The sequence below is a fragment of the Gymnodraco acuticeps genome, unplaced genomic scaffold, assembly GCF_902827175.1.
Source record: "Gymnodraco acuticeps unplaced genomic scaffold, fGymAcu1.1, whole genome shotgun sequence".
In the NCBI taxonomy this organism is placed as follows: domain Eukaryota; kingdom Metazoa; phylum Chordata; class Actinopteri; order Perciformes; family Bathydraconidae; genus Gymnodraco; species Gymnodraco acuticeps.
In genome coordinates, this window is record NW_022990501.1 from 1351256 (window position 1) to 1375170 (window position 23915).

Consider the following 23915-nt stretch of genomic DNA (forward strand, 5'->3'; position numbering starts at 1 on the left):
GTTTTTGAGAATTATATTGTAGGCTTCCTTTGTTTTTTAAAGATCCACAAATGTTATTAGTAGTAGTAATGGTATTAGTTGTAGTAGCCTATTTTTATTATTATTTAGAAAAAATATAGGCCTATAACTTCTGCCTCAAAATTATGTGAATCTGAATTTTTTTTAAACGTTGGACTACGACACAATTCTCAGTGTTTTTGTTCTGCTGATTTAAAGCCCTTTAATTAAACGTGTACATTTAATTTCAGTTTATGATTGGATTCCAAAACGGTGTGTTTGTGTGTGAGTGGCAAACCAGTGACTTTGTTAAAATGCTCACGAAAATCAGTTTGTTAATCAGATTATGGCAGGAAATCAGATGATGCATTTGTCAACAAGAGATAAGATGAGTACTTTATTGAATCCCAATTTGGGAAGTGTTTTTGTTGCAGCATAAAAAGGCATGGCATTGTACAATACAAATAAAAAAATGTTTGTATTGCAGCAGCATAAAAAAACATGGCATTATAAAAAATTAAAAAAGGAAAGATAAGAAATAAACAAGAAAGTACAAATGTTGCATTTACAAATTAACAAAAACAAGAGAGATGAAACTGAATCATATTAAATTACAGAGGTGGTTCGTCTTCCTGAGGAGAAGGGCCACGTCGGCTGCCCCCTAGAACCTGGCCAAGAGTGCGCAGGAAGGCTAGGTTAAATGCCTGAGTTTGAGCGTTGTCCTCCCTTCTCAAGGCCATTTCCTCCTCCCTCGCCCGGGCAGCAGCCTCCATGGTCAGCTGCCAATGCCGATCCACCTGGGCCAGGTTCCGTTCCAGGTGCCATTCTTGCTGTGCTAGGTGCTCGTCTCCTCCTCGTTTCCTCTTGCCTGTATGACGATAAGATAATTATAGCTATAAGAATTAGCAATAAGAATGAAAAACACAGGACAGGTACAGGTCACACAAGGATATAAGAATACAAATGTATAAGCAGAACAACAGTAGGATGAACTAAAGACAGTTCTGCCCTAGATGTTTACAATGATTGTGAAAGTGAATTACATTATGTCCAGCCTGTTGATAATGAATATACATATATGTATATAATAAGATTTCACACACAATTGTACTAGCTGCTTACTAGCTAGTTACTTACTTGTAACAGAGCATTTCCACACAGTGGTATAGCTTATTTTACTTACTGACGATGGATGATATAAAGTTTTAAAAAAGTCACAATTCCAGTCGTTTTGCCATGCCTATTTCTTACCTAGAACCACACGCTGCGGTGTCGTGATGGCACTTGGCATTGGTGGTTGAGTTGGTGTCAGTTCTTCGGCTGGTGTCTGGTCGAGTTGGGGTCCGTTCTGGATTTGATGACGATGTTGTGGACGGAACACTGCCATCACCCGTTGTTCGGGACTGTTCCTCCTCACTAGTCCCAATGGCATCATCTAGAACAGCAACATGACTTGTTAATTCCACAAACTACTGCAGCACAATACTAAATAGCAACAACAACTCTAGAAAATTAAAACTGAACGTAAACAATGGCACATGTGGTGTTAGCAAACAATAGCTCTAGCTAATGCTATCTGCCTTTGCTAGCTATGTAGCTCTTCGGGGCTCCATAAAAGCATGGGTTGCCAAACATAAATGTAAGGATAAAATAGACTTGTTTGTTAGAAGTGAGCTTTAGAATAGATAGGGACACAACGCTTTCAAGCAAATAACAGAGCGTTAGCAAAGACTTACCATGCAGGGACTCCAGTAACGCGGTCGCAGAGTCCAGGTCTCCCTCCCTCCCAACGTTGGCCGGTCTATGGCCGTAAATGGCGTCCAACAGATCAAACCACTTCCAGCTTTTCCTATCTGAACCACTCCGGCCGTTGTGGTCCTTGACGGCTTTATACTCACTCTTAAGCTTTTTCAGTTTTTCCCTACACTGCTGGAAAGTCCTTGAGAATCCACATTCGGACAACAGTGCAGAGACCTCCTGAAAAACGTTTAGGTTGCGAGTTGCGGCGTCGAGCTCCCGCTGGATTTTATCATCTGCAATCAGATGGAGGAACGTCGTAACTTCGTCAATCGACCACTGTGTGCTTTTCTTTGCCACTTCTTCTTTTAGCTTCTCTGTTTTCAAAAATGCTGCAAGCGTCCCTTAATATATGCGATGCTAGGGATTAACTCGCGCGAGAATTGTGACGATTCTCTCTGACCAATCAACAGTCGTCACTAGTTTAGCATATTCAGCCTGGTTGTTGGCCCCGATAGAACCACGATTTTGTCGGGCCAGAAAAAGGTGAAAAAGTAGCCCCGGGCCGGAATAAGGCCTAGTGGAAACGCAACCAAAAACGGGACCGGCACAACACAGCACGCTTAAACCGCGCCATGGTGGAAATGAGCCAATAGACATCAAGGCGCATTTCCACTACAGGGCCTCGCTCGGTATGGCTAGGCCTTGTTAGGACTGGCTCACTTTATGCTGCGTTTCCATTACAGTTTAGTAGCTGGGGCAGTAACTATAGTAACGCAGTGTAGGCGGAGCCATTATGTCACCTTCAATGAGAACCACAGAAAAACAACATCAGCCGTTAGCTGTTAGCACTCAAGCTCACAACTCCTCGTATCTGTTCAGAAACTAGACAAAAGTTACACAAGTACAAACCACAGACTGTCTGTGTCATGGCGAATACAGTCGCTGGTTTATTTATGTCTGTATAGGCCGTTGTTGTGAGTGTGGCCGGTCGGAGCATATACTGCGTTAGCTTAGCTGATCTTCATTTAGAAAACACGCATTTTAAAAGGTTTTTTGCCTGCCTGCAGACTTGTCAAAGCATTAATTCATGGTTTTTACTAACTGGTATCAGTATGTTGTTACTTCTGCATCATTTTGAAACGTGTATTACAATTAAATCACGGTCAAATATGTTCATTTTGTTGTAGTTGTAGCCCCCTTGCCAGCGATTCTCTCTCTAGTTTAGCATACTCAGCCCGACTCAGCCTGGTTGTTGGCCCGGAAAGAACCTCGATTTTATGGGGCCAGAAAAACTGTGAAATAGTACCCACTAGCCGGAACTACGCCAAGTGGAAACGCAACCAAAAACGCTTAAAGCGAGCTCCGCACTGTAAGGCAAGGCAAGGCAAGTTTATATAGCACCTTTCAACACAAGGCAATTCAAGGTGCTTTACAAAAATGAAAGACATTCAGACAAAGGCATTTAAAAATAGTCATTGAAAAGAAAAGATAATAAAAGAAACATTAAAAGAAAAAGTACATGAATAAAAAGTTACAGTGCAGTTTAAGATATGAATAGTTCACACAAGTTCCACTTTAATGATGAACACAACGGCTCAGTTTCAATTAAAAGCAGCGACAAAAAGATAAGTCTTCAGCCTGGATTTAAAAGTAGTAAGAGTTGCAGCGGACCTGCAGGTTTCTGGGAGTTTGTTCCAGATATTTGGAGCATAATACAACAGAAAGCTGACCAGTCCCTGAAGACCTGAGAGATCTGGATGGTTCATAATTTAGCAGTAAGGCAAGGCAAGGCAAGTATATTTATATAGCACCTTTCAACACAAGGCAATTCAAAGTGCTTTACAAAAAATGAAAGACATTAAGAAAATGGCATTTAAAATCAGTCATTAAAAAGCAAAGATAATAAAATAAACATTAAAAGAAAAAATATATGGATAAAAGTTACAGTGCAGTTTAAGATGTGAATAGTTCAATTAAAAGCAGCGACAAAAAGAAAAGTCTTCAGCCTGGATTTAAAAGTAGTCAGAGTTGTAGCGGACCTGCAGGTTTCTGGGAGTTTGTTCCAGATATTTGGAGCATAATAACTGAACGCTGCTTTACCATGTTTAGTTCTGACTCTGGGGACAGAAAGCTGACCAGTCCCTGAAGACCTGATAGATCTGGATGGTTCATAATTTAGCAGGAGATCATAAATGTATTTTGGGCATACAAAATAAAATGATAAATATTCTAAAGACATTTTAATTCTCCAAGGTCTCAGCATATCCCATGTATGCAGTTTGTGTTTCTGCTGGTTTATACATCTCTTTGCACTTTACTGTTTTTCTTCTTCTTATGTTCGCCATCAAATCCTGGGTGAGAGTACACATCGTGATTGGTTGCCATGCATGAATAATACAAATACTGATAGAAGGGGGCACACACAACAATTACAATCTCCTGCAAAACCTACTGTTTTATGAGGATTGGGATATTGTTTGTCTGCAGTTCATCCTCATGCAGTTAGAAGTGTGTTTAGGAAGAGAGTGTTCTTTCAATGAGGATTAATTGTGTATACCAAGGCAGTCATTTGATTCCTTTCCAGTATTTCTAAAAAATGCCTCTTATTAATTCTAGTTTTCAAGCCTTATTATATCTTTAATATGGAAACCCTCCCTGGAACCATAATGGCAAGGCAAGGCAAGTTTATTTATATAGCACTTTTCTGTACGCGACAATTCAAAGTGCTTTACAAAACAAATGAAAAGACTTTTTAGGAATAAATACATTAAAAACACATTATATAATTTTTAGGGCTGTCAGTCGATTAAAATATGTAATCGCGATTAATCGCATGATTGTCCATAGTTAATCGCGATTAATCGCAAATTAATCGCACATTTTTTATCTGTTCTAAATGTACCTTAGAGGAATATTTCTCAAGTTTTTAATACTCTTATCAACATATGAGTGGACAAATATGCTTTATGCTAATGTTTATTATCATTTGAACAATGACAAATATTATCATGAATATTAAACACAACAACCTCTGAACAAATATTACAAATATTCGCCTCAATTCAACCTGGAACCTCTCTCATACAATAATACAATACAAATGGTGTGTGTGTGTGCGTGTGCGTGTGTGTGTGTGTGTGTGTGTGTGTGTGTGTGTGTGTGTGTGTGTGTGTGTGTGATGGATCGTTGGAGCTATGTGCAACTCAAGACATATGCTCGAACGGGAGCTGCCTCTACGCTGCAATCATGTTGCGCACTATCCGTGCTGAGTGTGCTGACTTTTCGTACAATGTCCCACTGTCTGTCTTCCTGCATAAAGTCAAGTGCTCGGCGCAGTTGTCGGCGAAATGTCGCTCCTCTGTTTTCATTTAAACAGCTCCTTATATCCGTTAGCACAGCTAGCTAGCACTAGATGCTAACAACAACAATACGCGTAAGGTCTCTCTCTCGCTCGCTCGTGCCTCACATACAAACACCCTCCCGGTCCTCCCAACAGCCAGTCGGTGCCTGCCGGTGAGCGTGGAAGTGTGGTCTGCCACAAGCGGGCGGCAGGAGCGGGGCTGTCAGCATCAGCTTGTAGATGGTATTTTAAACTCGATGCGCTCTGAAACTACGAGGACAAAAAATACACATGCGTTAATCGCGTTAAAATAATTAGTGGCGTTAATTATTTTTTGCGTTAACGCGTTAACTTGACAGCCCTAATAATTTTACAACAGACATTACAAAGCAAAGATAATAAAATAATAAAAATAAACACCACAGGTATACAATACATGTTTAAAAGGCATACTGTAGTTCGAATATGAGCATCTCAATTAAAAGCAGCGGCAAAGGGATATGTTTTTAGTCTCGATTTAAAGTTTCTGCGGACGTGCATGATTTGAGTAGTTTATTCCAGAGTGTCGGGGCATAATAGCTAAATGCTGCCTCTCCATGTTTTGTTTTTACTCTCGGAACCGATAGTAGACCCGTCCCAGAAGACCTGAGGCACCTTGATGGCTCGTAATTATGCAGGAGAACAATATACTTTGGTCCTAAACCATGTAATGATTTAAAAACTAGCAATAGTACTTTAAAATCAATTATTTGGCCAACTGGAAGCCAATGTAGAGATTTCAGAACCGGACTGATGTGATCCACTCTTTTAGTATCAGTGAGGACACGTGCAGCAGCGTTCTGGATCAGCTGCAGTTTTCTGATGGATTTTTTTGTCAGCCCTGTGAATACACTATTGCAGTAGTCGAGTCTACTGAAAATAAAAGCATGGACAAGCTTTTCTAAGTCCTGTTGTGACATTAGTTTTTTAATCCTCGATATATTCTTCAGGTGATAATAAGCAGACCTAATGACTGTTGTAATGTGGCTGTTGAAATTCAGGTCCGAGTCCATCACTACACCTAGATTTCTGGCTTTATTAGTGGTTTTGTAGTCTGCTGACTGAAGCTCTGCGATTACTTTTAATCGGTCCTTCTTTGCTCCAAAAAAAATGATCTCAGTTTTTTGTTTGTTCAGTTGGAGAAAGTTCTGAGTCATCCAGTCAGTGATGTGCTCAATGCACTTGCTCAGTGTTCTAATCGGAGAACAGTCTCCTGGTGTGATTTTAAAATACATCTGGGTGTCGTCTGCATAGATGTGATAACTTAGATCGCTCTTTTTAATAATTTCAGCCAGAGGTAGCATATAAATATTAAAAAGCAAAGGTCCTAAGATGGAGCCTTGAGGAACCCCGCATGACATATTTGTCAAAGTTGATGTGTAGTTGCCTATTGAGACAACGTTTTTTCTGTCCTTTAAGTAGGTACTAAACCAATTTAGAGCTGTTCCTGAAACTCCCACCCAGTTTTCTAGACGGCCTTGCAATATGTTGTGGTCAACAGTGTCAAAGGCAGCGCTAAGATCTAAAAATACTAAAACTGATATTCTGCCACTGTCTGTGTTTAAATGAATGTCATTTAAGACCTTAACAAGAGCAGTTTCAGTGCTGTGGTTAGGTCTAAAGCCTGACTGAAACACATCAAAACCATCCATCCATCTTCTCCCGCTTATCCGTGGTCGGGTCACGGGGGTAGCACATCAAAACCGTCATTTAAAAACATGAAATGACTCAACTGTTGAAAAATAACTTTTTCAATCAATTTGCTTAAAAAAGGAAGGTTTGATATTGGCCTGTAATTATTCATTTAATTACTGCAGTTTTCAGGGCCTGTGGAAATACACCTGATTGAAGAGAGTTGTTTACTATGTGTAGTATATCTGAGGCCATACAGGGAAAAACTGTTTTGAAAAATCCTGTCGGAATAATATCGAGGCTACAGGAGGAGGATTTCAGATGTTGAATAATGTCTTCCAGGTCTTTAGCATTTATCAGACGGAATTGTGACATGGTGTCTGAATTGGCTCAGGGGTCTCAGACTCCATTTACCTGGGGGCCGCTGGACGTAGAGTCTGGGCAAGTCTGGGCCTCTTCAAGTATTCCACAAAAAATGTATTAAAAAATACAACATTAACAGTTCTTCAACATCTTCTTAACATGAACGGTTCTTTACAACATAACTATTTACAGTTGCTCTTGCCTACTCCTTGCTGGTAGAGACCTGGCAGCGCTTCCTCTCACACAGCTGAGCCACATTTGGTTTGAGGGAGGAAGCAGATGAAACCCTTAGTATGGCTTGAAGATGTTCATCAGTAAGTCTGGACCTGTACTTTGACTTATTGAAGTTCATGGTAGAGAAGAGCTGTTCACACATATATGTGCTCCCAAAAAGGCACATGGTCCGCTTGAACATCCTGGAAAGCTCAGGGAAGGAGGGGGGCAATTCTCTCATGAACTGTCCAAGCTTGTCTGCTTTCCCATTCACTTCCCTGAACTTGGCTTTGAGCTCAGAATTGCACTGCAGGTCAATGAGCTCCATTTGAAGCACACCAGGGGCATTTTCCACATCAAAGGAGAAGGGGTCTGCAAACATTTGGAAAGTGGCTCTGTGTGTCTTGAAGTCTGCAAACCGCTGATCAAATTCCTCCTGTAGCTTCACAATGGCATCAACATACTTCTCACCACTGAATGCTGTGCCCTTGTCCATGAGAGCCTTGCATGCTGGGAAATGGCAGAGGTTTTTCTGAGGGAGCTGGGCTTTCCATAACACCAGTTTTGTAGAGAATGCTTTGACATTGTCATATGCTGCACTGACAAGCTGGCCCTGGCCCTGCAACTTCTTATTCAGTGCATTCAGCTCCTGCGTGATGTCAACAAGAAAAGCTAAGTCCATGAGCCATTTGGGATCACTCAGCTCGGGAACAGCCATCCCACCCTTCTCCAGCATGAATACTTTCAGTTCTATTCTCAACTCAAAAAACCTCTTCAGGACGTGTCCCCTGCTAAGCCAACGCACCTCTGTGAAGTAGAGCACATCCTCATATTCTGACTCAATTTCCTCCAAAAAAGCACGGAACTGGCAGTGCTTTAAGCCCCTGGATCTGATATGGTTGATGCATTTCACAACAACAGACATCACATTGTCAAACTTCAAGCATTTGCTGCAAAGGGCCTGCTGATGGATAATGCAGTGCAGAGCAATAGCCTCCTCCACACCCTCCTCCTCCAGTTTTCTTTGAATAAGTGCCACCAGCCCATTTTTCCTCCCTGTCATTGATGGCGCTCCGTCGGTCGTAATTCCAACAAACCTCTTCCCTGGCAGACCAATATCCGCAATGGCATCACACAGTTGCTGGAATATCTCCTGAGCGGTGGTCTGGCCATGTATTGGTTTCACTGTAAGCAAATCCTCTGTCACTTCAAACTTGTCATCAACACCACGGACATACATTGCGAGCTGAGCGGTGTCAGTGATGTTCGTGCTCTCATCAAGAGCCACAGAGTATGCACAGAAAAGTTTGGCTTTGTCGCACAGCTGATCATATGTCACTTGATAAGTCAGAAATGCGCTCTGCCACTGTGTTAGCTGACAGGCTGATGTCGTTAAACTGACCCTTCTTTTCCGGACAGACTATACTTGCAGCCTGCAACATGCACTTTTTTATAAACTCGCCTTCCGTAAACGGCTTTCCCGCCTTAGCAATCATCTCACTCACCACATAGCTAGCTTCCACTGCTAAATCAGCCTCATTGCTTCCTTTCTTGAAGAGATTTGGTTGCTTCCATAGACATTTTTTTAGCTCTGTGACTCTTTTCTCTCTCTCGTCTCCCAGGTATTTTGCATACTCTGCATGTTTAGTTGCGTAGTGACGTTTGACGTTATACTCCTTGTATACAGCGATTTTCTCTGTGCATATAAGGCACGTTGCGTTTCCCCTGTACTCGACAAAAAAATATTCAGTCTCCCACTTCTCCTGAAATCTTCTGTGGTCATCATCGACTTTTCTTTTCCCTGAAAGTTTTGATGTAGACATGACTGGGCGATATATTTTCCTTCCACTCTGTGTCACTTTTGGATCACTCGCTGCACGCATTTGATTGACGTGGCGGAGTTCCCTCGGAGGGGGGAGGGGCGAGGGAACTGCGCGCAGCAGTTCCCTGCCAGCAGCGGGATCAATCCAAAAATAAAATAACAATTTGAAAGCGCAAACGTAAACGCGCGGGCCAGATTAACACTATTACATGATATCAACAATGGGGCCATGAGAAACTGTCTCGCGGGCCGCATCTGGCCCGCGGGCCTGGAGTCTGAGACACCAGCTTTAGGTGGACACAGGGACAAAACATTGGCTGTACCTGATGCAGAGGCACTGACTGCCTGTCTAATTTGCATGATTTTGTCAGTGAAGAAGGAGGCAAAATCATTGCACGCCCTGGTGGATAGAAATTCTGAAGCTACTGACACTGGGGGGTTAGTTAGTCTGTCGACCGTAGCAAATAAAGCACGTGAGTTGTTTTTATTTTTGGTAATGATGTCAGAAAAGAAAGACTGTCGTGCCTTTTTTATTTCCTGATTATAGACGCAGAGTCTCTCTTTATATATTTCGAAGTAAACTTGGAGATTTGTTTTTCTCCACCTGCGTTCAGCTTTTCTGCACTCAGTTTTTGTTGTTCTCACAGACATGGCTTTTCTCCATGGAGATTTTTTCTTGCTAGATACTTCCTTTGTTTTAATGACATTTGTTATTTTAGAATTAAAATGATCAACTAGCTCATTTACTGAGAAGTTAGCATGGGCAATTGAGGGAGTAAAAATCTAGAAAGTAGGTCAGAAATGTATTTTGGGACTAAACCATTCAAAGCTTTATAAACCAGCAGCATTATTTTGAAATCTATTCTTTGACACACAGGAAGCCAGTGTAAAGACTTCAGAACAGGAGTGATGTGATCCACTTTCTTAGTGTTAGTGAGGACTCGAGCAGCGGCGTTCTGAATCAGCTGCAGCTTTCTAATAGTGTTGTGGAAATATTTTCCAGGGCCCATAACTTTGACCCAGTTTATCAGTTCAAACTGTCCTGACTGAGCACACGCACCTCGTACCCTTGGCTGCTGTGCTCTCAGTGTTCTGTCTCCCTGTTCCTGCCTGTTGACGTCAGCTGATAGAGGTGTTATGATTCTATGTTCCTGCCTGTTGACGTCAGCTGATAGAGGTGTTATGATTTTATGTTCCTGCCTGTTGACGTCAGCTGATAGAGGTGTTATGATTTTATCTTGTTATGCAGCAGTTTGATGATGTTCTCAGAACTAGTTAAATACATGGGTCTGAGGTAGAGTTCTTTAGAATTGGCGTGGCAACCCACCCGTGCAGTCTCACCGTGACTGCTGTGATTTGTGATGTGAATGCTCCGGCCGAAACTCCAATAAATCATCAGTGTTTGACATCAAAGCTACTGCTCTACCCGTGTCTCCTTCCTGAGTCGGTGACTCCCACTGCACAGAAGTTTCCCTTACAATTAGATTTTTAGTGAGACCTGTAAAGACACTGTAGTGGAAATGCACTTTATGTGGGCTTGAGCCCCTTCCCTTTTCTTCCTCCAGAGAAATAGCCCTTTTTTCCCCCTTATTTTTTTTTAAATAAATGAATATATATCTACTGCTGTTTGCACAGTTTCCCTTTCCAAAAATATAGTGATTGAATACAAAATAAAAACATCAGGTCGGGAGATTAGACTGTGAAGTTCCGATACTCTCTCTACCCTCCCTCCCCGTCTCCTCCACAGCGTGCGGACAGTCATCGGCAGTCCCTTCAGACAGACAGGTGCGCACCTCCCACTTTACAGTCCCATGTTATGCCGGCTTTTCTTGGCTTATTTTGAAGGTGAGTGGTGATGAACAAATTAATAAACTGCCAGTGCCTCGAGTTTACAGCTAATTAGCTGAAAGACAATAACAATTATAGTTAACTAAGGCTACTAGCTAATGGATAAATTAGCTCAAGGTTTAGCTAAGGTAATTTATCATAGGCTAATGTACTGTACTTAAGGGGAGACACTTAAAGTGAATACAGTAAAATGTGTATCTAATAATATCATCACAATCGCCACATTGATATGCAAATTAGGAGTTAACTATAGGCCTAATTAAAATGCACTAATTTGCATGCAGTTACCAAGGCATTGCAGGTGAAAAGGATAAAACAAAAACAAAAAACATATCACCTCACAACTTCCCCAGATAGTTACTTACGTCAAGTCAGTATTTTCCCCTGAAATGTTATGTTTGAATGCAGATTAGCTTTAAATCTAGATGAATTCAGACATGGTAGTAAAACGAACACCATTTATATGTGTTTCTTGGAAGTTTTATTTCCATTAGAGTGAAAGAAAACATGGAAGCAAAATAGACCAAAATAACAAGTACATGAAAAAACGATATTTTTGCCTGTAATGTCCTTAAACAGTAACTTCATAATTTTGATTGTTGGCTGCTCATTTAATAACTATTAATTGTACTAGTTTGTTGTCTTCTCTTGTGCTTAGTGAATACTGAAGAAGACCATTGTCTTTGTGTTAACTGATTATTTTTGTAGAATTCTGTTGAGTATTAAACAATTGCGTGAGTGTGAGGGTATTACAATAAATTGGTCAGTAAGTCAGAGATGTGCAACTATATTTAACTTTTTGTTTTAAAACATTTTTTGTTAAATGATTATGGGAAGTGCCCTTTTTACCATTCTTTCTCTATCTTTAAAAGGACAATTTGGAACAAATGCACTACTTGAATTGTAAGTTAAGCAGCACTGGTCCCAGGAAGTTCTGGCTGCAGTAGATATAAGAGGTCATGGTTATTTGGAGATGTTATATTGTATGCCTCCAGTGTGCTCACTTGTACTTCTTTATTCAGTCAGTTCAGGTGCATGTACTCACTGCTTAAAAAACACTTTATACAACTTAAATATAAAATATTCCCCTATCTTTCAGTGAACACCCTAATTTTCACACAGCTCAATCAAACAGATAGCAACATTGATAATCGGTCTTCATATTCATTAGTAGAGCTGGCAGATAACTCAAAATGATAATTTATCATCTTTCAATGTTGTCATTTATTGATATCATGTATCGGCTCAATTGATATTAACAGGCACAATCAAACTCAAATTACCTATATCAGGAAAGAACATGTTGGCCAAGTAATACTCAACAGTAAAACTATAAGTGATTCCATAAAGCTGATACTACACAACAAAACCAAGTCAGTGAGAGAGCCCACTCACAGTAATGCATACAGAATCTATAACTTTGAACACATAAATAAGTGATAAACAATAGAAAAGCAAGAAAATGGGAATTATCTGTTTTCGAGCAATGTAAACCACTATAGTAAAAACACAAAACTTAACATGTCATTTCATGTCAAAGTTGGATATGAGATGAGGCTGTGATCTACCACAGTTATGACTACAGATGCCTGTGCACACACTCAGTGTATGCCCTGCAACACTATAGGTGGTGAAAAGTAACCAAGTACGTTTACTCAAGTACTTAGGATAAAAAAAATGAGGTACCCGTAATGCTACTTTGTACTTTTACTCAACTGGATTTTGTAGGCTTATGATGCTATGTTTTCTTTTATTGTACAGATGTAGTTACTTTGCTTTATTATTACTAAATATAAATCAACTACATTATCATATAGGCTATTATTATAGGTAAAGCTACCCAGTAGTATATAAAGTAATTAAAATAAACCCCACTTTTGTGAGGACATTGAAGTGATGAACACAAATGCATCAATAATCTTTTTTTTATTTAAAGATGGTGTTTAAATGGGCCATTCTGCCTAAGGAGTACTTTAACTTGCTACTTTATAGGTATAGTTTGATGCTTATACTTTTGTAATAACTTAATTAACGTTTTAAATGCATTACTTGTACTTGAAACTGAGTTTTTTTACACTGTAGTATTGATGCTGTAGTACTTCTTCCATCTCTGTGACGCATTTCCACATGTGGATGTCTTATCCAAAAGCACATAGAGTCAAAGCCTTTTAGATAACTGCATTCTGTATGCAGCTTTTCACTCATCTATATTCGTGCGTCACGTTTAATCCGGAAATACAAAAACCCTCAGCTGGAGATGAGCATCAAAGGAGAGGAACATGTTCAAAGCACATAACTGAACTAACAATCTTTTGTCGAGTTTATCAGGCAAATTATGATAAATGCTATTTACCAACCCAACCACCAAACCTTAATTACAGTAACTGGCACCTGCACTTCATACACTTGAAGTAAAATGTGTGCAAACTGTCAGAAATTAGCATAGCCATACAACAAGCTGTCACGCAGCTAATAAAACACGCAATTTGTAAACATGAGCATTCAGTATTGTAGCAGAGAAAGCGGTCTTACCTTAAACCAGGTGTTTGTCCTTTGCATTCTTCTGTGCAGAAAAACCACCCGTCATTCATCCCATAAAAGCGCCCACATTGAAGTAACTTGCTGGATAGCTATATTTTTACTTTATATTCCTTCTTCTGGGTCACCGTCAATTCCAGGGCTAAATTAATGAAGCTAGTAGCAGCTCAAAACCGTGTTTCTGTGCAAGGTGTTTTACTAACAGCAACTCTCGGGCAGTTGTCCTCAGAACGTGTGCTTTCACCACTGTTCTCAGCCGTGGGCTTTTATTGTATCTTTTTGTTTATTAAAGTAGGTTACTTATTTCTAACAAAACGTTTCGCAGTTGTGTAGACTTTTTCCTCAAACGTGGGTGGGTTTGATTAGCCCGCCGTTATCTGTTTACAAGAAACAACTACGCGTCAGTGCGCCCCTAGTGGCGGAGAAAGGTAACAAAAACACGTATAGGCCTACTCGTAAAGAAACTCATAATGTATTTACTTATTTTGATTTCGTAAAATATCGTTTTTGTGTAAAGGGAGGTCTAAACATAATATGGGGCTTTTATCAGGCTTTGGCAAAATATGGTTTGGTCCCTAACACATGAGTAAGGTGGGTTCTAGTCAGTGCTTGAATTGGAATGAAAAAAGTGCCAGTACTCTAAAATCAGCAACTTTTTCAAGTCAATTTTATATATACAGCCCACAAACAAGAATTTGGCTACTATAATGCTGGTGGGTTTGTCTCTTTACTACTGTATATTTTAGAAAGGTTCACTGTACTTAACATTTTTTATGATAGGCAGCGGATATGGCTAAAGCTCAGTAAGGTCAATATTAACTGGAAATATAGCAATCAAAGTCTAGATCTTCTGCTGAAGACACATGAAGCAGAGACCTTTCAGGTGAGAGCCCCTCTGGTGGTGTTCAACATTAATGACAAGGAAACAAAGCTCTGGTCAGAAGCATTTTTTATAAAAAGCTTTAACAAAATTAAGTATTTCTGTACATTTTGAATGCAATCTAACTTTCCAACTCAGAAAACGAAAAAACGAAAAAGTGCCAAAAGTCTTCTCACATGGCTGAGCTGCTTTGCAATATACTTCACCACTGAAGAATACAAATATGTATAAAGTAAACTATGATGCAATCTAACTTTCCAACTCAGAAAAATGATAAAGAGCATGTACAAAGAACATGTAAAAACAAATGCAAAATGTGCACAATCTAAAATGAGAAACTGTAACTGCAAGTAACAAAGTCTGAGCCATGGTAAAGAGTTACATTGAACACCAAGCTGATCAGATAACTCCCTGGTTGGTCTGAAGTCCTTCTATCTCCAGGATCTGTACAAATCGGCACATTATGCCAAAAGTCTTCTCACTGGGTGAGCTGCTTTGCAATATACTTCACATTGTTAGAAAAGGCTCCAGAAGGCCTTGGGGACATCAGTATCAGGGGCTGGAGCTGGACAGGCTCTTTCATCAGCACTTCTCCTTCCCTTTGCCAGCCAGGACCTCACATACTGTTCCGGATTGAACTGTCCTAGTGATGGTCCATTACATTTAATGAAAACCAGGCTGGACAGTCGGCTGACAGAGAGAGCATTCCTTTTTGCAGTAAGGATATCGTTCATGCAGCTGAATGCCCGCTCACACTCACTAGTGGAGACAGCGATGGTTCGGACTGCTTTCAGTAGAGGCTCCATGGCAGCAGGTGTACGGGATGCCCTGGTTTCCTTGTATTCGCGAAAGCCCTGAACAGTCTCTCTTCTGTCCACTTTCAGCACTTCGCACAAACATAGCACCTCTACGTCCCCATACTGTACGTCTAACTCCTCTTCAGGCCAACTTCCAGGATGGATAACTTTCATGTCCTGGATTAGCTGATTGTCCCGGGCCTCCCGGCCATGTAATGGGATTTCTCTTGTGCTGACATGAGAGGAGGTTGTGGAAGTCATTCTGTGTCTCAGATTCTCTACCATACTGCTGAAAAACTGACCTGCATGAATCTGTACAAGCCTGCCATTCTCACGCAGGGCAACACCCTTGAAGGACTTCTCAGCTAGAGCTGTATGAACTGTAGTCATGTGTGGGCCAGGCATGGTGACCATGGATTCGAAAACTAGTATTTCTCGAGTTAAGAGCCTATCTGCTGTAGGCAGTGTCATCTCTCTTTTTTGGAGTTGCCGAGAGAGGTCGCTGAGCTCTGTGAGCGCATCGTACATCAGTCCCAGATTGCTGACAAACGTTGCAGATGTGAGCACATCATCCAGGCCCTTGTACTTTGCTCTGTCTCTGGAATCCCTGCTCGTGTCGTTTGCAGCATTTGTGAAGTGATCATGAAGCACTCGGTAGTTTTCCCAGACTGCTATGACGCTCCTTTCACTTGAAGCCACCCAGCGGATGGACAAAACACGCCCTATCACCAGGAGACACTGTCCGACTGCTTGCGCATACTGCGCTAACTGCCTCTGATTTTTGGGGGAGGCATGGAACAAGGAATAGAGTTTGTCAAAAAAGATCTGGAAATGATTGAGCCCTGAGACCTCCTTGACCACATCCCCAACTGCCAGCTCGACGATGATTGGAGCAGTGCCACACAAACAGGCTTGGGAATTTACTACACAACTGGGTAGCAACGCCTGTTCTCTTCCCTAGCATGACTGAAGCCCCATCACATGCAAAAGAAACGAAACACTGACCTAAAAAGTCCTCGTTAAAATCTCTTCCAAGACACTCCATTAACGCCTTTGTGATGTCATCAGCCGTTGTTCCATCCAACTCGATCAGCTCCCAAAAAAACGTTTCGGGCTCAGCATCAGCTAATGCTGAGCGTAGACACACAACAAGCACCGTTTTACCACTAATAGTGGTAGATTCATCGACCAAAACACAGAGTTTTCTTTGGTTTTCTGTAATGTCTTTTGCCATTTTTTTCTTCAGCTCATGAGCTATGTGGTCGATGATTTCGCCACAGGTTTTATTGGAGTGCAAAACCCTGCCCACGTTCAGCCCATTCAGTTTCTGTACATTCAAATCAATTGGCATGTCTGTGAATGGCCGGCTATGTTTGCCAATTTTATATGCCGTTCGAAAAACTCTGATAGTGGTGTCTAATTCAGATGTATGCATAGACTGCACTTGATGTTGAATAGTTTCACGTGAAGCAGATGTAAGGATGTCAGCAGCTTTTACATGGGCTTGTGATTCTTTATGTTCTTTGATTTTTTTTCTCAGGCTAGCTTGTTGTTTGCTCTTGTCAACACCGAAATGAGACACTGCACACTCACCCCATTCAGTTGACAGTTTCAGTCCTTGTCCAGTGTGTATTCCCAAAGATTTGACATCTCTGCATATCCGACATCCTAGCTTCTTATCTTTAAGAAGGAGCCATGCATTGGTCTTGCAAAAATATTGCACCTGGTCCGTTGTCCAGCAGTCAGGTGCATCGCTTTGCCCGGTGTTGGTGGTGGCAGTTGAGCCAGCAGCAGCTAACGTTAGAGGCTCTGGAGGAGGCGGCGGAGCTAGTGCTAATGCTAATGCACTAGAACTTGGAGCAAGAGGATCAACCAAAGAAAGCTCCCCATCAGACACAATTTCCAACACAGGCACAGCATTCTCTGTATTTGAAGTTTCTTCCGGCGACAACCGCTGTCTTTTTGCACTTTTATTAATCCACGCTAACATTTTAGAAATGCTAATTTGTGACGTGACTTGCTTTCCTTCTCTCGGGGGCGTGCCTGCTCTGTTCTATCACTCTAGCCACCCACTGGGTGGGAGTTGCACTGCATAAACACAACACACGTGCATCTAGGTATGTAAATTGTAAAGCATTAAAACATGGTTTTACTAACAGTTTTCAGTATGTTGTTACTTCGGCATTATTATTATTATTATTTTGAAACGTGTATTACTATTAAATCACGGTCAAATAGGTTAATTTTGACATAGTCGTTTCCACCACAGTATTTACATGGAGAAGATAAGCCCCGCCCCCTCTCCAGCACGTTCTGTTTGAATGACAGGAGTAAACAGCTGACAGCCGCTGTGAAACTCCAGCGGTTAGAGCGATGAGAATGTCCGTTCGGCACCTCATGACGCATCTACTGAGTACCGGGCGGCTGTATATATATATATGGATGTATAATAAGAACGGCGGGAGAGTGTTGAGTACTGGCACGGTGCATGAGTACCGGAGTACCGCCAGCATGCCGGTACTGAGCAAGAAGTGCCGGTACTCCATGGGTCAGAACCAGAAGTGCCGGTACTGCGTACCGGTGAGTACCGGCCCAATTCCAGCACTGGTTCTAGTAGCAAATTGGCCTCACCCCATTGGCAGATTTAAGCAAAAAATATTCTTGAATCAAGTCAGATTTTCCTGTATCACGCAACAACAACAAAAGCCAAATTTGCTGGGCTAGAATTCTTAAAACTACAAAAAGTAAGATATATTTTCTCAAAGTAAGAATACTTTTCTTAAGCAAAACATTCTTAACAAGATTATTTGACTTTTTACACGGAAAAATGTAAGGAATGTCAGTGAGAGATAAGGAACCCTCTCATGACTGAAAAATGTGCGATAAATGTGTGTGTGCAGGATAACCAAAATATTCAAATAAACTTTAATTCTACTTTAATTGCAAGACGGTCAGAGAACAAACACAGCTGTGAGTGCACCTCAAAAGATGTCCGATCATGTCAGTGCCACGTTGGTGGATTATCCACGAGGAGAAACTCCATCCCTTTGAACTGATTGAACAACAATTTATACGTGGAAGTGGCACAAAGTGATGACTGCTGAGGAGTGCAAATGGCTTGGAGATGGGTAAAAAGTACTGGAGAAATTTCCAAATGTCACCACCTGAACACTGTTAGGGAATATCCTGTGCCACAAATCACGATTTCCGATGCTCTCCTACAGTCATTAAGTGTCATGGTGGATGATGATCTGGCATATTGGATAGTATTAATACCACACAGTGATATAGTTAGATTTGGGAGAAGGCAACAGAGACACCATCAGAAGGACGAGCTCTTCCCAGAGTGTCTTTCTCTGTGTACATTTCTTTACTGCACACATTGAAATTATGAGTAGGTGACAGATTTTTTAGTCTGCAATCTTGTCTTGGTCCAACAGGCTTGAGCTGAAGAACTCGATGGCCTCTCTGCAGACACACACTTCCCTGTTGCATGGACAGTGCAGCGCTCCACACATTTCAACCTCCAGTTAAATGTAACTACAGTGTATTGCCTTAACACATATCCATAATCCGTTATCTCATCCCTCACAGTAGTCTGGTATGTTGGCCAAGTGATCAAAAAGCTCCACATGGTAAGCTGTCGACATGGAGGTGATTTTAGCAGCTCTCAACTTTAAAGGGGCCGCCTTCTAAGCTCTTTCAGTCATGGTGGACGGAAAAATCTGTCCGGGTGGGGGTTATAGTATAGCCGACCATCTTGGAGTTGGGCGGCCACCATGGGCTCCAGGTGACTGGCATGCCATAGACCGGCGTTCAAAATCCATGGAAAATGTGCTTTAAAGTGGGGTTTTGCTGGAATATAAGATATCTGTCCATGTCTGGATGGAGGTGGCGGAAGTTATTTCCAAGTAGAAAACATTTACTTACATTTACAAAAGTTCATTGCTTCCTCAGTTTTCAAAAAAATGTGGAATGTTATTTGTCTGTATACACTGAATAATTGAAGGCAGAGTAGATCGTATTATAATTTATGGAGCACCTTTAGTAAGTGCCGAAAAAGCAAAGAGATGCAAGAACAAAAACATTTAAGAAAAAGGAATAAAGGATAAGATGTAGATCAGAACAATTACAAAACAATAATGAACTGCCCAAAAACTAAAGAGGACCAATATTTTACCCATAACATAACATGTATTAGGGACAATGTGACAATGTAAAAGGGTTCCTCGTAGTGACTAACATACACTAATTATCACCCAAATGTGTGGCCCTGAGCTAAAAGAGACAGGATTTTTGAATTGTATTGGTGTTCATGTGATCAGAACCACAACTCGAGCTAACTACTCTACAACTGCTGGATTTTTAAATGAACTACTCCTATGATTTAAGCAAAGTCACATAAATCCCTGATGATAAATAAATCATCTGTAAGAAGTTTATTCCACGTTTAGCATGACAAGGTCACAATGACAAGGTCAAATTGAATGTCTTGTGCTTTGCAACACATACATGCGCTTATATGAAAAATTGGCAAGACGTGTGAAATTGTTGACATACGCTGTTTATCTGGTCTGAGATTACCACACTAACATCTCTCTGATCTACCAAAGACTAATTTATCTTCTCAAAAGGACCAGGATTATTTAATGGAAACATATCAGGCGGATGAATTGCACCAATTACTTCTAGTTCACAGCCCAGCAGTCAATTAGACATGACAATCCGGCAGTGATAACCGTGGTAAATGGATGATGGCTCATGACCCACAGACTGGGATAATTAAGATACAAGTCATACTCTATAGAGGCTGAAGTTGAGCAGCATTTGATCGGGCAGATTATTGTGCGCTCTGGGATGTCACTGACTTTGACAACGAGTTCCCCGTTGAGACGTGACCTCGGCCAGGGTCAGACAGCCCTCTTCAGCCTCTGATCCTCCTGTGCTGTACTGGGACATCTTAAATCTCATGGAGGCATGACTGTGCATTCATAGCAGATTATTCTCAGTAAACCCACACAGAGAGGAGCCGTCTGCGCTCAGACTGAATGGAGCATTATATTTCTTAATGCGGCAAATAAGGATTAAGGCATTAAACCAAATATAGTTCTCATGATAGCTGGAGGAAGCAATTATCCTCAGCATGCGCATGTTTCCTTTATAGGCACCCACATGCTAAATTTGAACAAACGTGGGAATATCACAACCTTGGAGGTTTAATGTGTTGGATTTAATGATGTTCTTCAAAGCACTGAATGTTTTCTCACCAAACAAAATCAACCGCTGTTATATTGCTATATATGTCAATAAAACCGCATCGGATTGATGGAAGACAATTATGAAACGATTAAGAAGTCACCAGAAGTGCATTTGTTGAAGATAACACATATGAAAGTTATATCTCGTAATCAATAATGCTTCAAAAGATACAAATATCAATAAATAACAGGCAGTTGAGATAATGACCAAAAGCCATTTGGTTTTTAATCATACATTTTAATGGCTAAAAGAAACCAAAGAAACACATGTTCACATGAAAATGTTTTAACCCTAGATGCACGAGTGACTGGACCCTACACTCTTCCATAAGTGGGTCAAAAAGGACCCGTATTAGAATAATATGGGTTTTTATGCCATTTTGGTTAAGAAAAATCACTTGTATAATATTTAGTATTATATTTTGGTTCACACTAGAAATATTTTATATTTAATTGTTCACTATTTAACATTTTTGAAATTGTTTTTACATTTTGAAAGAAAAACGAAATTCCATAGGAAATGCATGTGGGTTATTTTTGACCCACTTATGGAAGCTTGGGGTAGTAATACAAAAACTACAATTTCTTAAAATGTATTCAATTTAAATTTCAATGGCATGATATCCAAAACATGTTTTTTGAGGAATAGCTGGAATATGAAATGATACAATTTTTTAATTACAAAGATACTCTAAGAAAACCACCTCACCGGGTCAAAAACGACGCACTTATGCATCTAAGGGTAAACCATTAATTTGATGATTTAATTATGAAATAAAGAGAGAAATGGAAAGAGAATTGATCAAATAGATGGAGTAATAAAATAAATTATGTAATGACCTCTTGTGTTTTGTATTACTAAATTGCCCTTTAACATGGTCACCTCGTTCTCTCTGACAGAATGAGTCATCATATGTTGCTTTAGTTAGAGCAGCTGAGCAAGAACTAAAATGGCTGTGTTTATGTTTTATTTTATATTCACAGTAACCACCAGATGGCGGCAATATATTTGAGATTTATTTCGTTTCACCTCTCCTCATGTGACCTTTTCTCCTTCAGTGTGCTCCCAGGAATCCTGGTACAACATGCATACTCAGGGTAAAAGGATTACATTGAGTCATTACACTAACATCAACACACAAGTGTCAGGAGGCGAGGTTAAATCCTAATTGGACGACATCTAATCAGAGGAAAAATGATGACTCATAAATATCAAAGGGTGAAGATTACCAGGTAACTTCAGACAGATTAACCTTCATATCGTTAGCTGGGGCAAAAACGTTTTAATTATACAAATTAAATGATATGACATTGCCCCCAGATGATCCAACCAAAAACAAACTAATTCGATATGTGTCATTGACTCGTGATTTACCTTACGTCGATTTAATTTGTTGACACACCCTTTAAGGCAGTGCAAACAGAATGATTATATTTAGTGTCATCTGCTTTTTTATTTTGAAATGAGTCATCTGACGGGTCAAGACACTTGTGACAGGTCAAAAATATTGACGTCTTACTTCCTGTGTCTTTATGATGACTCAGATAGTGACTGTGGGTATCAATCTAAGAATTCTCTATGTTGCGCAAGTATCATAGTACCATAGAAAACCTGACAACCACTGGATATGTTATGAGGAAATTAATTGGAAGTGTGAGAGAAATTCCCATGCTTGTGCTTGTATAGGCTTGCTTAGGCATGGGATAGGTCTTTTTTTCGGTGGCTTCTATTATGTTTTTTGAATTTAACAGCAGTTGCTAAATAAAACCTGTTTAGCTGGTGAAGTAATTAAATCAATTACTGGTGTGACTTTGAAGCCGTTGCCAGGCCAAAGCTATAAAAAAAAAAAATAAGGTCAAAAGAAAAACTGAATTTTAAAAGCATGGTTCAGTCAGTTTAACAATTATTAAAAAATGTCACAATTACACACATTTATATATCAAAGATTTATTTCAAAATGTGAAGTTTGAAGCCAAAATCAGACTTTCTGGGTGTACAAGTTGTTATCGGGATTTCCTCTCATGTCGTCATAGTAAACTGGTGAGAGCTGGTTCTCCTTTAGGGCACAATGTAGTGCTCCTTCAAAATACAACTCACAGATCTCCACCTTTTGATAGTGTGTCAGAGGAATGTGTTTACCAGGGCTGTAGCTAAGGATTGTTTTTTATTATTACAATCTGGTGGTTAAGGTCAGAGTTCAGTGTGGGTTTTATAATGGCCATCTCTTCAGTAGGTGGCTTTGCAAATGCAATTTAAAACAGGGAATTTAAACAGTAAAAATAAGCTTAGATTTCTTTGACCACTTAATAAGGGCTACAGCTAACGATTATTTTATAAATAAATAAATTAGTTGTTATGTCTAAAAAAGGCCCGAAAGTGTTTTCAAAAAATCCCCATTCAGAGTTTTCCAAAACCCAAAAGGATGTATTTAAATGTGTTTTTGATTGCAGATTATTCAGTTTACTGTCTAAAGATAGTAAAGCTACCAGAATTTATTCACATTCAAGATGCTGGAATCAGACATTTTCGCTTTTTCTTTCCTAAGACAATTGTGCAAACCAATCAATTAAAAAAGTGTATTTATGCGATTAATTTAATAGTGAATAATTATTCAATTATTTGAATAATCTTGCAGTAATGCAGGTTAAGTGTATACTTACAACGAGTGTACTGACGTGTCCATACGTGCTCACCTAATTAGGATAAAGGATATCAATTGATAAAAACACAAGGGTTAGGAAATGCATCACATCAATTGCTTACCACAAAAAAGAAGTTGTGTTTTTCTGATCGCACAAAAGAGTGTCTTAGGTGCCATTTATAGATAATAAAGGCGGTCAGAAGTGGGAGTAGAATCATGGTGTTGAGTATTAAATACTGAAATGTTGATTACAGACTCTTTGTCTCTTATATTTCCTTTTGTTAGGGAATGTTTCAGTCATACATTCTTTATTCAAATACTGAGTCAGTACAGTATCAGTGATCATTCAAACCAGACTCTGAACAACATCTACAAACCATGACTCATACTCTGTTTACAATAAATGGTGATAACCAGAGATCCTTTCTAAGAAGTCCTCTACACATTTTAAACATACTTGTAAGGATTTTATAATTTGGTTATGTCACTGAATATAACTATTATTATAGTTAGAATCACTCAAACATATTCATAATGCCTGATTACAATAATCACAACACAATATAAAGCCTTCATAATGACTTATAAGGTCAAATATCATACAGCTTTATAATTGCTGGTCAGACATTATGTTGGATAAATTGTAGTTTACTTTACTTAAAACCAACAATTGCGAATGACAGAAACTGAAAAATTAACTTGTCATGAATTAGATCTCCCTATACTTCAGATTAGTTAATGGATAATGCAATATTTCAGGATTATGATATACAATGGTAATTATGTTTTAATAGTGTTCTTGCAAA